Source organism: Herpailurus yagouaroundi, unplaced genomic scaffold (assembly GCF_014898765.1).
Source record: "Herpailurus yagouaroundi ecotype Mexico unplaced genomic scaffold, PumYag 184, whole genome shotgun sequence".
NCBI classification, from domain to species: domain Eukaryota; kingdom Metazoa; phylum Chordata; class Mammalia; order Carnivora; family Felidae; genus Herpailurus; species Herpailurus yagouaroundi.
Window position 1 is genome coordinate 20,130,873 of NW_024412415.1, and position 17,943 is coordinate 20,148,815.

The 17,943-nt window shown below is 35.2% G+C and overlaps 1 protein-coding gene across 6 annotated transcripts in view; it reads left to right on the forward strand.

The window, feature by feature from the left end:
* The window catches only part of UNC13C (unc-13 homolog C), a 613,180-nt gene that overhangs the window by 450,716 nt on the left and 144,521 nt on the right, over positions 1–17,943 (forward strand). The window lies entirely within an intron of this gene.

A 17,943-nucleotide genomic window follows, 5' to 3' on the forward strand; every position in this document is an offset into this window, starting at 1 on the left:
ACATACAAATCTGCTTCTTCCCATTGTAGAATTAGCCTCCCTTTGGATAATTGCTCTCATTGGTTACCACTTAGCCTCAACTCTTTTTTGTGCTGGCAAGTCCCCAGAAAGTTCCAAAAGAGGAAATGTATGTCCATCTTTAGCTATTTGATTATGTGTATGGTATTTTAGTCATGAAATAATTTCCAGCTGGCAAGCTTGACATACATATTCAACAGCAAGCATCTAAATATTGTTGTTGCATCTATTACATAAACTGCAAAGAAACTCAACAGATGCTTTGAAATTTATAAAACTTGTAATTCTCAAAACAGTTGGTGTTTCTATCATAAAGCTGGAGTCTTATCTATGATTGATTTGATTGTTCACATTACAACCCTTCACTTCCCCGAAACTATAGAGTGTTTATTTTCTGGGCTCTCATATGTTCTCTTACTTCAGAGGTAGGCCATTTTCCCAGAAGTCAGGCTGTGGGTGAAGTTGAATTGGTAGGGAAGCTTTTATGAAGAGAATCATGCCTGTTAGAATTTAAGACATGTCAGAGGGAGCTCAGATAGGTCAACTCAGCTCTCTTGCAAACAAGAACACTGGTAACAAGGAACATCAAATAATTGCTCAAGGTCACACAGATGGTTAAAACTGAGGGATATGAGCCCCCTTTTCCGGGATCTGTCTACTTTAGTTTGTATTACACATTTTATAGGCTAATGGTTAAAATCAACTTTTGAACTCCATGAAATAAGAAATAGCTTTTAACTAAGGTACTTATAGGGAGCACAAGATATTGCTACATATTGGCTATATGATCAAAGTTATTATTCCTATGCCCTTATATTTCTTATAGTCTTTGATTATCTCAAATCCTTAAATTTATCCAAGTAGCAGGGGTGGATCTGTTCATAAGAGGAAATAGGGTAAAATAAATTTTTTTAACATTTTTTTTAAAGAGAGACAGAGTGTGAGCAGGTGAGAGACTGTGAGATGGGGAGACACAGAATTGGAAGCAGTTTCCAGGCTCTGAGCTGTCAGCACAGAGCCCGACATGGGGCTCGAACTCACAAGCTGTGAGATCATGACCTGAAGTCAAATACCTAAGCAACTGAGCCACCCAGGCACCCTAGGGTAAAATAAATTTTAAGCAGTCACAAGCTTAGTCACTTAACAAAATATTTGGTGGTATCTGCTCTTAAGGAAAGCCTATAGACATTCCTGGGTGGGCCCACATTACTGACCCTCCCAAGTCAGTTTTTCAAGTCAAGTCAACTCAGCCAGCAGCTAGGTGAATCCTAAACTGCATGAAACTTGTGACTAAATACTTACAAATTCAAATGATTCCCCAAAGAGTGTCTTCTAATGGCCATGGTTCTCCTACTGAAAGATGGACAGAAGGTGATGACAAAGTAAAGATGCTCATTTGTTTGCTTTTCTTCTTAGAAAATTCTGTGTCTACAAAATAGCTGTATTTTAAACATTCAGTTCCCTTGTTTCCATAGCTTTGTGTTCACTTGTTAACACATACATTTTTAAAATGTAAATTTAGAGGTACTAAATTGGTACTAAATGGTTGGCTCAGTTGGTTGAGAGTCCGACTTCAGCTCAGGTCATGATCTCAGGGTCCATGAGTTCAAGCCCCTTGTTGGGCTCTGTGCTGACAGCTCAGAGCCTGGAGCTTGCTCCAGATTCTGTCTCTCCCTCTCTCTCTGCCCCTCCCCCCACTTGCACTCTGTCTCTCTCTCTCAAAGATAAACATTAAAAAAAATTTTTTTTAATGTAAATTTAAGTGTGGTTGATGCCTCTACTCTGGTCAACATAAGAAGTCCTCTTTAAGTCCTGGTTTCATATAACCAGAATTTTCTCAACTCTAAAATGACAAATGTACCATACTTTAATGCTTATGGCTTTGCCATAAAGGCATACAATCTCTGATTTGATATCTAGTTACAGTCTTTCAATTTTTTTTTTTTTAGTTTTTTTAAATGTTTATTTATTTTGAGAGAGAGGAAGCACACATGGGGGAAGGGCAGAGAGAGAAGGAGAGAGAGAATCCCATGGGGATTGAGCCCATGGGGCTCAAACACATGAACTGTGAGATCATGACCTGAGCCAAAGTCAGATGCTTAACGAACTGAGCCAGCCAGGTACCCCCATAATTTTATATTTTTAAAGAACCAGCTGTTGTTTTCATTGATCATTTCTGGGGTTTTTTATTAGTGTCTATTTTATTTATTTCTGCTCTCATGTTTAATTTCTGCTCTACTAGCTTTAGGCTTTTTTCTTTCTCTAGTTCCTTTAGGTGTAAGGTTAGGTAGTTTATTTGCAAGTGATTTTTCTTGTGTTTTTTGTTTGTTTGTTTTGTTTTCTTTTGTTTTTTTAAGGTAGGCCTGTATTGCTATAAACTTCCCTTGTGGAACTACTTTTGTCATGTCCCTTGGATTTTGGACTGTTGTGTTTTCATTTTCCTTTATCTATGTATTTTTAAATTTTCTCTATCATGTCTTTGCTGACCCACTGGTCTACCACTCCATACTCTATAGCTACATATGCATACAGAATTTTATACAATTGTAATGCTAGTATTGATGCAGTTCTGTATTTTTCTTTTTTTTTTTTAATTTTTTTTTTCAACGTTTATTTATTTTTGGGACAGAGAGAGACAGAGCATGAACGGGGGAGGGGCAGAGAGAGAGGGAGACACAGAATCGGAAACAGGCTCCAGGCTCTGAGCCATCAGCCCAGAGCCCGACGCGGGGCTCGAACTCACAGACCGCGAGATCGTGACCTGGCTGAAGTCGGACGCTTAACCGACTGCGCCACCCAGGCGCCCCTCTGTATTTTTCAGTTTTATTTTGGATTTTGGAATATTCATGCAGAGTTTCAGCATCATATTAATAGTTGCATAAAAATCCACCAAATCCATTAGCCTCAGCTATTAAACCAACACCCTATTTTTGGATAATCAGATTCTTAGCAGTCCTTAAAGTATTACGAATAATGCTACAATGAAAATATATTATGCTTTTTCCACATTTTGTTTATGTCCTTGCGGCACATTATCAGTAGAATTATGGAGTCAAAGATGATTATATGCCTAAATTGTATTGCCAAATTATGTCACAACATTTTTAACAGTGGACACTGTCACCAGTGATGGGTGGGTGCTCTTGTTTCAGTACAACTTTGACAGAATATTATAATGGTTTTAAATCTGTTATTATAATAGTTGTAATTATAATTATTATAATAGTTGTAATAGTGGTGCCTCATTGTTTACACCTTGAATTTCTTTAATAACTAATGAGTTTTTTTAAATAATTGTGTTGAGGGGCGCCTGGGTGGCTCAGTCGGTTGAGCATCCAACTTCAGCTCAGGTTACGATCTCACAGCTTGTGAGTTCGAGCCCCACATCAGGCTCTGTGCTGACAGCTTAGAGCCTGGAGCCTGCTTCAGATTCTGTGCCTCCCTCTCTCTGTCCCAACCCACTCACATTCTGTCTCTGTCTCTCTCAAAAATAAATAAACATTTAAAAAAATTAAAAATAAAATAATTGCATTGACTAATTTTACTTACATATTATTTTTATTCTTGTCCCTGCCCTTTAAATATTGGTCTTTAATTCATTGAATAGTTTTAATTTTTTATCTAAATGGCTTATTTATAAATGTTAATTTTTAAAACAGTAATGCAGGGGGTTTTTTTTGTTTTGGTGTTTTCCATATAAATTACATTGTTCTGTTGTAAGACACTATTATATAATTTTTGTGGCTTCCTTTCATTTCAGTGTTACCCAGCAAAATAGTCTTTGATTTAAAATTTTTTTTAATCTCCTTGGTCTTTATTTAAGTAGTAAAAATCCATTTAAAAATAGGAAATGTCAGGGCACCTGAGTGGCTCAGTAACTTAAGCATCCATTTCTTGGTTTGGCACAGGTCATGATCTCACATTTTGTGAGTTTGAACCCTGCATTAGGCTCTGTACTTGACAGTGCAGAGCCTGCTTGGAATTCTCTCTCCCTTTTTCTCTGACCCTTACCCCCATCCAAATAAACAAAATTTAAAAAAATAGGAAAATGTCATATGTTTTTATAATTATGGGAATAATTCAGTTGGACAGAGAAAAAATGATAAGAAGAGAGAGAGACAATAGCAAAATCTTGGGGGGAAATAATGTATAAATCAGTTCTCTGTGGACTAGTTAGCTTAAACAGTAGTGTGGGTACTTTAGCCATAGTAGTAGGAGGGACAGGCAAAGTATATAGCTTTAAAAGAAGGCAGGTTGGTAAATGTGGCAGAGGGAACTGTCGAATCTAAGTGATTCGACACAATTGAGAGTGCGGAGAAGACAGGGTTTCTTGGATGTTTGTGGAAAAAGAACACTAGTATGAAATAATTCATAGCATAGGAGGCAAAGAACTTTGCAAAATTTAGAGATCATTTTCAGTACTGAGGGCCCTTTTGAACTTCGTGGCAATCATTTCAGAAAACAATAATTAGGATGGTCATATTATTTCCAGTCATATTAAGTCACTAAGATAAAGGCACAGAATAGATAAGTAATTGGATTTCCCTGGTTAGGCCTTTGCCAGGTGAGTATGACAAAGACAAAGAGAGGCCAAGTATAATAGTGAGTGTGTATGTAAAAGAGAGATTATAATCCTGGATCATTGACTGTCAATTAGATAAGGAGAAAGTAAAGTTATGAAGGAGGTCATTTATAGAGAAAATGTGTGGCTAAGTGGATACAAAAGGGAGTGAGATGATGTAGTAGTCAAAGAGCAGGATGCCTTTGCAAGAAAAGGGTGCTTGAAATTGAGATTTTGGAGGAATATCCTTGCTGGTGATGATATGACCCAGGGTAGGTCCATGGAAAGGGATATCTGTGGTGTAGGGGGGAGCAAGCCCAGTGAAATGGAGTTTAGAGGCTGAGAACCAGGGCACTAAATAGGCCATAAATAACCATCTAAATAGTTATTAATATCATGAAAAATGACAGGAGTGATGGTGAGGGGAAAGAAATAGTGGGTTAATGAATGTAAATCCAATACTGATAGCAGTTTTCAATAACTTTGTGTAATTAAAGATTCCCATTAACAGTATTTGAAAGTGCTTGATTTCCCATATCTTGTCAACACCAGTATCAGAAATATCCTTAATCTTTATCAATCTCTTAGGTGAAAAACAATGTCTTGGAATTGGATTTTCCTTGTGTAGTGATGAATAAAATTGATCATCTTTTTACATTTAGTCATTTGTGTTTTCTTTTCCATTCATGTCCTTTTACCCATCTTTCTAAGCTATTATTTTTTATTAGCGATTTGAAAGAGAGAAACTCCCTCTGAGTTTTCCAGTTATTTTTATATTGAGATTTAGTGAAGTGTTAATAATTTTTCCATTTTTGAAAATAAATATTACAATTAAATATTTGTTAATATTGTAGATAAAGCATCAGGTTGAGGTGCTTGGTTGGTTTTTTATTTGTTTGATTTAATGTTATTTTTTTCTTCTAAAAGAATGAAAACTTATTGTATGTGAGTAAAACATAGTTTTGAAAAGTCTTTAGTGTCTGTATTCAGCACAAGAGAGTGGACATGTCTTCAGTTTAAAAGCTGTTTAACCAAAATTTTCATTTGATTACCTTAGGCTCTCAGTAGCAACCATACACATGTTATAAGGTAGTACTGCTTCTGATAAATTTGTTGGATTTTTCAGTATAAAATGGAAGTAAATCACTGTAATGCTAAGGGTAATACAACTTTATTGACCATATTCCTGAGTGATGAAAAGATATTAAGGACTCACAAATGGAGCTCTTTTTATTTTTATTTTTTTCAATATATGAAGTTTATTGTCATATTGCTTTCCATACAACACCCAGTGCTCATCTCAAAAGGTGCCCTCCTCAATACCCATCACCCACCCACCTCTCCCTCCCCCCCCCCATCAACCCTCAGTTTGTTCTCAGTTGTTTTTTTTTTTAATTTTTTTTTTTAAAATTTTTTTTTTTTTGGGACAGAGAGAGACAGAGCATGAACGGGGGAGGGGCAGAGAGAGAGGGAGACACAGAATCGGAAACAGGCTCCAGGCTCCGAGCCATCAGCCCAGAGCCTGACGCGGGACTCGAACTCACAGACGGCGAGATCGTGACCTGGCTGAAGTCGGACGCTTAACCGACTGCGCCACCCAGGCGCCCCTGTTCTCAGTTTTTAAGAGTCTCTTATGCTTTGGCTCTCTTCCACTCTAACCTCTTTTTTTTTTCTTCCCCTCCCCCATGGGTTTCTTGTTAAGTTTCTCAGGATCCACATAAGAGTGAAACCATATGGTATCTCTTTCTCTGTATGGCTTATTTCACTTAGCATAACACTCTCCAGTTCCATCCATGTTGCTACAAAGGGCCATATTTCATTCTTTCTCATTGCCATATAGTACTCCATTGTGTATATAAACCACAATTTCTTTATCCATTCATCAGTTGATGGACATTTAGGCTCTTTCCATAATTTGGCTATTGTTGAGAGTGCTGCTATAAACATTGGGGTACAAGTGCCCCTATGCATCAGTACCCCTGTATCCCTTGGGTAAATTCCTAGCAGTTGCTATTGCTGGGTCATAAGGTAGGTCTATTTTTAATTTTTTGAGGAACTTCCACACTGTTTTCCAGAGTGGCTGCACCAATTTGCATTCCCACCAACAGTGCAAGAGGGTTAAATGGAGCTCTTTTTAAAAATAAATAATTTCAGAGGTACTCACACATTGATTTTCTCTATATCTTAGAACACCTGCAATAACATGCTTTACTAAAATTTTCATTTATTGTCATCTTCGAGGATAATGAAAGCTGACGTGGTATACAGAATTTTTCTGTGTATTAAATTGATAATATGGACCTGATGGGCAGCTTTCAGTACCTTATGATTTCAGTATGTATTGATGCAATTGTTACCTGCTTTGTGGATTTGTCTTTGAAGTACTTCAACTTGAAAGAAGCAATAAATGAGCCAAAAGAATGTCTAATGAGATCATGACAATAGGGTAAATCCCAGATTTCAAAGGAATTGTACTATTTTGTGACTCCACTAATCTTCTAATCATCCTATATATTCTGTCACCAAGAATACATCAGAAGATATTCTATGGTGTGCTATACATAGTTTACTTAGCCAATCCCTTGGCCCTTAAATGAAGTTTTTTGAGCTCCTCCTTTTTGCAGAAACTCATGTATACAAGTTGGCATGATCAAAATAGGGATCCGAGCATTAGAGTTTGCTTAGGGTAAGAGTTAATAAGAAAATACAAGGAGCCATTAACATGACTCCCCAGCTGAGCAGAGGTCAGTATGGAATAGTACTAGCAAGTGATAATTTCTAACACGTATAATTAGTATCCCTGAAAAAAAAGAAAACAAAACAAAGAAACAGAACTTATATTTAAAACTGTAATAAAAGAAAATTTTATGGAAACAAAAGAAGACTCCATGGTATGTACTGATAAGGACCACTTGATACTAGAAGAATCCACCTGGAGTTGGAAACTCTGAAACAGATCCTGTTAAATTATTAGATTTCAAAGATAAACTATCAAGAGAGTGTCTGGGCATAATGAACAAATGAAAAGGAAAAAAAAATCGGTTGCCATCAGATGCCTCAAGAAACACAAAAGGCCAACGTTAGTAAAGCAATGTTTTGCAGAAACTCAAGGGAAGAAACTGTAAACAAAGGATTGTATATCCATGAACCCTTTATGAGTAATATATTAGTAAGAGACCTTTATCCATCAAAGATGACTGAGGAAACTCCAGCTAAAGAATTTATGGTAAGCGCTTAGTTGATTTAGCTATAAAGCTAAGACTAAAACAAAGATGAACAAGATAGGGTCAAGGGGAAAAACAACATATAAATGTCATATAGATAGATAGATAGATAGATAGATAGATAGATAGATAGATAGAGGTATACAAATAGATGATATAGGTATAGATAGATATAGATGATATCGATATACATAAATGTGTGTGTGTTCTGACAACGAAAAATACAATTGATATATGTGATCAATTGTTAGATCACAAAAAAGCATTACAAGTTCCATATGGTAGAAATATAAAAAAGCACCCTAACCAAAATGCAATAAATTAGGTATCAGTAATGAAGAAAGGTCCTAACTGAAAATTAAAACACATATTCTCTATTATTAGATGAAAGAAGAAATAAAAACTCAAATTACAGAATTTAGAAAAAATAATGATAATAAAAATACTACATGGATTTATAGGCTATATTTTCAGCACTGATCAGAGAAAATACTTAGTTATACTCACTTGGATCAATAAAAATGTAAAGTAGAAAATAAATGAGTTGTATTCTCAACTTAAAAATCTAGAAGAAAAACAACAAAGTAAACCAAAATAATAAGGAAGAAGATAATAAAGGTAAAAACAAACGAGGTACAGACAATAACTAAAAATTCTGTTTTTGAAAAATTAGAATAACTTTCAGCTAATTTAGTCAAGAAAAGAGGATAAAAAGCACAAATATATCAAATGAAATATTTTAAGTGAAAAATAGTAGCTGAAAATTCCTTTAAATATAAATTTTAAAAATTCAGAAGAGACTATTATACAAAACTGTATACAAATAAATTTGAAAAACTAAATGAAGTTGATAATTTCCTAGAAAAATACAATATTTCTTTGGAAATAGACCAATTTAAACCTTTTCTTTCTTTAGTGATCAAATTTAACATATTGATGCAAAAGCATTAAATGAAATATTAGCAGGCAAAATCCAAATCCAGACTGCAAAAATAATTCTTCATGGTAAAATGGCATTTAGTTCAAGAATGAAAGGTGTTATGGTCTGAATGTTTGTGTCCCTCAAATTTCATATCTTGAAACATCATGCCCAATGTGATGGTATTGGGAGGTGGGACTTTGGGTAGGTAATTAGGTCATAAGTGTGAAGTCCTATTGAATGTGGTTTTTGCCTTTATTTAAAAAATAAATAAATACATACATACATACATACATACATACATACATACATACATACATAAAAATTTTTAAAAAGCAACCTCTGGTGGGGTGCCTGAGTGGCTCTGTTGGTTAAGCATCCAACTCTTGACGTTGGCTTAGGTTATTATCTCACAGTTCATGAGTTCGAGCCCTGCATCAGGCTCTGTGCAGCACAGAGCCTGCTTGGGATTCTGTCTCCCTGTCTTTCTGCCCCTCCACAGCTTGTTCTCTCTCTCTCTCTCTCTCAAAAAAAAAAAAAGTCTAAGAAACCCCCTTGCTCCTTCAACCCTTCAAATATAGAAAAATCAGCAGTCCGCAAACTGGAAAGGGACTTTACCAAAAATATGACCTTGTTGGTGCCTTGATCTTGGACTTCCCAGCCTCCAGAAAAGTGAGAAATGTCTGTTGTTTTATAAGCCACCCAAACTATGGTATTTTGTTCTAGCAACCTAAACAAAGACAAAAAGCTAGTTTAATATTAGGAAACCTGTTAATATTATAGAATATATTAATAGATAAAAGAATAAAAAGCATAAGATAATCTCCATAGATGCTAAAAAAAAGAATACAACAAAATTTAGTATACATAGCTGAAAACATTAAAATAGAAGTTAATATTTTCTTAATGTATTTCATGAACTAGATATGATGGTGGCAGGGAATGACATTGTTTAGTCCGTTCTTTGTCTCCATTTTTCAGAAGTAATGAAATTTGTAATATTTTACTTCACATAAAATATACTTTATATAAGTATATATATTCAACATAAATATATATATATATATATAACTTATATAATATATACTTTATATAAAAGTTGCACAAAAGTGGGGCACCTGGGTGTCTCAGTTGGTTAAGCGTCCGACTTCAGCTCAGGTCATGATCTTACCGTCTGTGAGTTCGAGCCCTGTGTCGGGCTCTGTGCTGACCTCTCAGAGCCTGGAGTCTACTTCAGATTCTGTGTCTCCCTCTCTCTCTGCCCCTCCCTCACTCATGCTCTGTCTCTCTCTGTCTCTCAAAAGTGAATACACATTAAAAAAATTTTTTTAAAGTGGCACAAAAGTATAATGGACTCTCATATATTCTTTACTCAAACACAACAGTGGTTAATATTTTCCCAAATTTGCATTATGTCTTTATTTCACATTTATATCATACATTCCATATACGCACACTAACATCCATAGACAAACATATTCTCATTATGAGAATTACAGTAATAGCCTTCTCACGTGATTGTGGTTCTTAAAACCACAAAAACTATTACTGCCATTTATAAAGTATATTTCAGTGATAGCATTTATATAATATTATATCACTGGATTTCCCCCCTCAAGCCCCAAAACACTGAAAGGAAGGTATAGTTATAGTCCCCTTTACTCTAAAAGGAAACAGACTTGTCAGGGCATAATGGCTTGCCCAAACTGACAAGACCAGCAATTGCTATAGCCAAGACTGAAGTCCATGTCTTCAGGCTTCCATGCTCTCTGGAATTGGCTAATGTATCCATAACCCAAAGGACAGATTAGTCTTTCTATACACTGTTGGGGGCCTGTCCTAGGCTTCCTTTGTATCCTCACAGCATGAAGAATAGTGGTTTGCACATCAGAATCAATAGGACTTGTTGAGTTGAATTAAATTACAATGTAGCATGAACAAATAGAGTGAGAAAGAAGAAAAGTCTGTGCTTAATTAGTCTCTAAATATATTGATTCTATTCGTCTGAACTTTCACCTAAAGAGTAAAATTTGTTAGCTTACACAATGATAAAGGTAGATAAATGAATACAAGTGGAAGATGGATTATATAAAAGTAATGTTTAAAATGTAATTAAAAGATACGATGTGTTTTACTCGTTTGTATATTTGTTCTTACCAGTCATCATTATTGAATGTTAATTCTCCGTTAGGATATGATAGGACTCAAGGATGCCAGGATTCAGGAATGCAGCATGTGCCTCCACACTGGGCCCTCCTCAGTGGTACTTGGGTAGATGCTCATGTTTGAGTTCCTTGTAAAAATGACAGTAGTTGAAAAGCACATAAGCTGCCAGAATCATAGAAATTCCAGTGACATCCCCTTTCTTCACACTGACATACTTGTGAAACCAGTTGTAACCTTTTTGAAACGTTCCAACCATCTCTTTAGGGGTGAAATCCCAAATCGATATCCAGCTTGGTCGTTCTCCTAGTTTCACATCCATGAGCTTCTCCTTCACTGGGTGACGCCATCCTGGAATCCTGAATGTCCATTACGCTGAGCCAAGTGAGGACTCTTTACTAGTATTTTTAACTTTCAGGTGGTAATTCTATTGATGTTAAGTTTTAAGGACAGGAAATATGCCAAAGTATTTGTTGTGTCTTTCACACTGCCTAGTGTGACATTGTCTAGACATAGTGCAATTGACATCATGCAACTTCTATGTTCATAAATCTTCAAGTACATGAAATACTTTGAATTACTGACCATTGCCTAAAATAAAGTTTATTTTTACTAAGTAAACATTTTATTGAACTACAGGATACATAGAGTGCACAAAACATGGGTATCCATCTGGATAAATTTTCACACACTGAAATTACCTGTTAACTGAACCTCAGAAGTCCCCACCATCTTCTTTCCAGTCAATACCTAATCCCCCTAATAATATACACTTCATTGACTTCTAAAACCATAGAGTAGTTTTGCCTATTCTGGAACTGCATTTAGATCAAATCATAGGGCATATTCCATTTTGTGCGCTAAGCATTATTGGAGAGGGGGCAGATTTTACACATAAAGTGGTTTGATGCATATGGTTGCAAATATTTGTTTTTTTCATTCTTGTTACTGTATTGCATTCCAGTGAACAAATATGCAGCTGTACATACATTTTATTGTTGAGGTATATTTGGATAGTTTCTGATCTTAGGCTATTATAAAGGCTATGAAGGTTATTTGTGCTGCTGTGAATGTTCTTTCAGTGAATACATGTGTACATATATCTGTCATGGGTATACCTAAGGAGTGAACTTACTAGGTGATAGGGATGCATATGTTCAGTTTAGCAGATATTGCAAAATAGTTTTCCAAAGTTGTTATAATAATTACCTCTCCCACCAAAAGTGTATAAAAGTTTCAATTACTCTACATCTTTACCAGCTTGGTATTGTCGTTTTCTTTTTCATTCCAGCCATTTTGGTAGGTATGTAATGGCTCTTAATTCAAATTGTGGTTTAATTTCCACTTCCCTGATGATGAATAAAGTGGACCATTTTTTCATAGGCTTATTGGCCATTTGGATATTTCTTTGATGAACTATCTTTTCAATATTTTTGTTATCTTTTCAATATTTTGCCCATGTTTTCACTGAGTTGTCTGACATATTCTTAATATTTAAAAAAATTATGTATCGTAGATGTTATCCTTTCGTTGGATATTTGTATTCCAAATATTTTCTCTCAGTCTGTGACTTTTTTACTTTCTTAATGTCTTTAGATAAATAGAAATTCTTAATTGTAACTATAATGCCTTTCTTGTTAATGCTATTTTTGTCCTATTTAGGTAATCTTTGTCTACCCAAGAACATGAAAATAATCTCCCTGTTTTCTTCTAAAAGCTTATTAATTTACTTTAAAATTTTAGATCTACAGTCCACCTAAAAGTTGTTTTTTCTGCTTGAAACCACCCATGATTAGGTTGTATGACACAGCAGAAAGAGCTTAGACCCTGAAGTCAGATCAAAAAATAATCACAGAAATAGGTAAAGTGCATGCCCAAGAATAGACAAACCATAGTTTCTTGGAAATAATTTTCAATAATGATGCAAATCTAATTTCATTGACATGGGAAAATGTTGAGTGAAAGGAGTGGGTTATATAACAAAGTATTTACACAAATTGTACACATATATTTAGAGATACATAATTTGCAGAGCATTATCTTGAAGGGTATTGAGTCATAGTTTAAACAAATCTGTGAATAATGATATTTCTGGTAATCCTTATTTCTTCTGTGAACTTTCCTCTACTGTTTGAGGAAATATTTCAAATTATTTTGTAATTATTTCCAAAATAAATATGAAAAATAATTCTTATTAAAACACAAATACTTCGAGGAAGAGAGTTATCCAGAGATAACCACAATAACTTTTTGGATCTCTCCATTCAACATTTTTCTTGGCATAGGTTGGTTGTAGCTCTTTCATCTTTTAATAAAAATTGTAATTCCTGTGTAATTAGATTTCTGAATCTGACATAAGTCTGGTCTAAGAGAGAGGCTTTAACATAGAAACTCCTTGGGTCCAATAGATTTATTTCTGTAATAAAAAATAATGATTCATGATAAAAATGTATGGCTTTTCAGCTTTATCCCCATGCTGTTAGGAAAGAAGGAAGCAATCCCTCCACATCCAATAAACCACATATCGTTTATTAGTGGAACCAGACGGTTTAGCTATTGTACTTTGCCTTCCTGTCAAAAATAAGACTGAATATATAATTCTTTAGTCCTTGGCAGGTCTTCCTCTCATGACTCTGTAGATGTTGTTTCATTATCACATTCTACTGAATGGAAGAGACACAGCCAACCTATTTTAATTTTATGTTTGTTTTTCTGTTTAAAAGCCTGTAAGATTTTTTTCTGTATTTTGTCCTTCGGACATTTTGGCAAATGTATCTATTCACTAATATCTAGATGGGAGTATCTTTTCATTAGTGGAGAATTCCTGAACTTCATACTTGTTTTCCTCTCTCTTTCCCACTACAAGATGGTTTTCTTTACTTGTGTCTTTTATTATTGATTCTCTCATTTGTTTGACTTTTTTCTATCATGTTGGATCTCTAATAGAAGTCTCTCTGATTTCTTTGTCATTCTTTCTGTAATTTTCTGCTCTAACAATTAGCCCTGCATTCTGGAAGATTTTATTAAGCTTTTCTTGAAATTACTGATTTGTTTTCCTAAATTTTCTATTTTGTTCATTACTGTTTCTAGTTGTATTTTTTTCTTAATTTTTCTTTCTTTTTTATTTTTTTTGAGAGAGAGACAGAGCACGAGCAGGGGAGGGGCAGAGACAGAGAAAGTGACGCAGAATCTGAAACAGGCTCCAGCCTCTGAGCTGTCAACACAGAGCTCCATGCGAGGCTCCAACTCGGGAACAGTGAGATCATGACCTGAGCCAAAGTCGGATTCTTAACTGACTGAGCGACCCAGGCGCCCCTCTAGTTGAATTAAAAAAAATTTTTTAATGTTTATTTATTTTTGAGAGAGACAGAGACAGAATGCGAGTGGGTTAGGGGCAGAAAAAGAGGGAGACACAGAATCCGAAGCAGGCTCCAGGCTCCAAACTGTCAGCACAGAGCCCAATGCAGGGCTCGAACTCGCGACCTGTGAGATCATAACCTGAGCCAAAGTTGGACGCTCAACAGACTGAGCCACCCAGGCGACCCTCTAATTGTATTTTTTAAATCAAGTATTTGTTTTTGAAAATGTAAGATGCACATGGTTAAAATAATCAGTGCAAAAGAATAGTGTATGAAAAATTTCTCTTTGCTATCAGACCAGTCTTCCCTAAAGATGATCACTGTTTTCAATTTCTTGTGTAATTGCAGAAATGTTCTAAGCCTACATATGTATATGTGTACATATCTTTTTCTATTTCATACCAGTCGTAGAATACATTCATACTCTCCCACTTCTTCTATTTTACTTAACAGTACAATTTGGGGCTAGTACTATATAAACATTTAAATTTATCTCATTTTTGATTAGAATTGTATTGTTTTCAGTAGAATGGGTATATAAAACTTACTTATTTTTTCTCTATCAGTATATATTTAGACTATTTTTAATATTTTGCTAATACCTATAAACCCCTACTTTTTGTTTACGTGTGCCCATACATTTGTAAGTAGAATTCTAAGAAAAAGAATTGCCAGAAAAATACATGCATTTAAAATTTTGACATATATTGTCAATTTTTCCCTAAAAATCAAAACCTCATATATTATATATGAATATGCATCGTATATAAATATATAAATTCATATATATGTTACTATATGAATCTGTATATTTTTTATTTTTTGTACACTGATAAGTACCATCTCATTAAATGTTTATACCATAAAAATAGCTTAGTTGAAATCTACCAAAAAGAGAAATCTTTGTATATTTATAGAAATTGATAGAAGTCAATTTTATCCTAAAATAGAATCTCAACTACAAGTTACATTTAAATTTTTTTTTTTCAACGTTTATTTTATTTTTGGGACAGAGAGAGACAGAGCATGAACGGGGGAGGGGCAGAGAGAGAGGGAGACACAGAATCGGAAACAGGCTCCAGGCTCTGAGCCATCAGCCCAGAGCCTGACGCGGGGCTCGAACTCACGGACCGCGAGATCGTGACCTGGCTGAAGTCGGACGCTTAACCGACTGCGCCACCCAGGCGCCCCTACAAGTTACATTTAAATAAGTGATAAGAAAAAGTACAGGGAGCTATGAGAAGTAAAATTCATAAATATTTGAGTCTTTCAAGAAAAAGGTACAAGCAATGTTATTGCAATAAAAGGTGTAAACTTCTGAGAACTACATGAAACTGATTATTTGTAAGTGGCTTCTATGAGCTATGTATGTGGGAGTAAAATTGTCTATATTTCATTGACAATACTTAATTTAAAAACTTACCTAAATAAACAGGGCCTTTTATTTTAATACAGATGATTGGACCTTTTAAGACAAAGAAAGCAGTGGCTTTCCCCCCATGAGAAGCTAATAAACTACCGCACTTATAGACCAAGACCAATGTTGAGCAGGTACTCTACCAGTCTGCTTGATGATCTACTCTATCCTCAGCAAGACTGAAGAGAAAATGATGGAATAGACGTGGCAAAAGAGCCAGATACAGTCTTTCCATTCTTTTATCTATCAGTCTATCAATCCATCTATGGTTCTAAGCAGAGAAGGTAGTGTGGGGAAATAAAAATTTTATTAAGTCGCCCTATTTGTTCTAAGAGAGTTTATCTAGGAATGGAAGAGGTTACAGGCATGGTTATGTGACAGAAATACAGACAACCAAGAATAGATCCCATGCCTCACCATTTCCACCAGAATCATCACTATTACCACCCACGTCTAAGATGCCTCACCCATTGCTTGTTCTGCATAGTTTCCTTCATACCCTCCTACTGTCTCCAGACTGCATCCAAAATGATATTTTACAAATGTGAATTACCCCAGAATCCTCCTCCTAACTCTTAGGAGAAGAAGTCCTTATTCACAGGTTACAAGATCCTGTGTGATTTGGCCTTGGCTTTTCTCTGAAATTAGCTGTCACCACTCTTGCCCAGTCAACTCTGTGTTAGTCACACTAACCTTCTTGTATCTGAACTTGTCAGCCACACACTCTTGCTCCATGACTTGTCAATTAATTCCAGTAGCTGTTCAGGGTGCCTGTTTTTTACCATTATATTCCAGTCTTTTGGCCCTCTCTGATTTTGAATGCCCTTTCTCATCCCATCCCACTTTTTCCTTTACAACTATCCATCTCTAGGTTTCTAGCACCAGATTATGTGGTCTTGCCTCCATACCACTTCCTTATTTTCCCAGGTCATGAACTGGTATGTTTCCCCTTCTGGGTGTTCTGGAGCTCAGTAACTGTACATACTGAGTTGGCTTCAGAACACATCAGAAGTATAGGAATTTGTGTCATCAATGAAGATTATAGAGAAAGTGTTGGTATGGTGCTACTTAAATTTGGCAAAGAAAGTTTTAAAGTAAAAGGTGACCAAATCACAGCAAATTTGTGAGTAACTTTTTTCCCAGAAATAGAGAAAGTTCAAGTTTTGGATGACAATGAGATGGGTTGAGGAGGTTTGAGTTCCATTGGAAAGCACTGTTCTTATTCTAAACCCGCCAGTGTAGGTTTGTGGGTTGATATATGTCTAAACTCACCACAGATGTATCAGAGTGTGTTTATGAAGTAAGTCTGATTCCACATCATTCCTAGTTTAATGAACCTGGAGAGCCTAGATGCATTCTGGGATTCTGCTGAGAGATTGATTGCATTTATGGTGAGGACTGTCAGCTACTCCTTCTCAAAGGTAAAACTGCTTCTAGCATCAGTTTTAGTGGTCATGAAGTAAGGCAGATTTTATTGGCTTTTCTTTTTCCTAGTGTTTTGCTAAGGCTGGGTTATCAGAAATGTGTCATGAAAGAAACTGGTATTTTTTTCTTACCCTACAAAAATTAATGATATTTGTTGCTTTGTAGTCATTGAACCTAAGAAAGTTGATTACAGTAATTTACTATTGTACTTAATCTTTTCTCTTTTTGGCTGATTTTCCTCCCTGGAAGCTTCCCATTGGTCCAAATTACTTTTTGCTAACATGTTATATATATATATATATATTTTTTTTTTTTCATTTTTATTTTATTATTTCAAGCTATATAGCTTCTTAATACCAGCTTACTTTGGCAGCCAGAAATTTATATGATTCTCACCCCAAGATGTATGGATATTATAAGCCCTTTATAGAGCTATTTTAAAATAGAAACCTATAACTTGTATTCTCTTTTTCTTTTTTACTTCTAACTACATGGTTTAGCACTTTCAGTGTATAAAAAGGAGCCCATGATCCCCACCTATATATAGTTAATAAAAATTTATGGTTATCTTTTATAAATGTTTATATGTATCTATTATATATAAAAGTTTGATACCTATTTATTTTTAGAACCAAAGTTTCTAGGTGATGTAGTTTTAGATTTGTGAGTACACAATATGTCACAAAACATCATGTCCTTGGGCCCCTAATACCAATTTATTATTTGATATTCCTTCCAGAACTTCCATATCATCACCAGTATAAAATACAGGGATGTTTAAGATAGTCCTAAAAAAAATGTACACTACCAACTATAGGGCAACACAGTGTTTATGCAATAAAACTAAGAACTAAGAA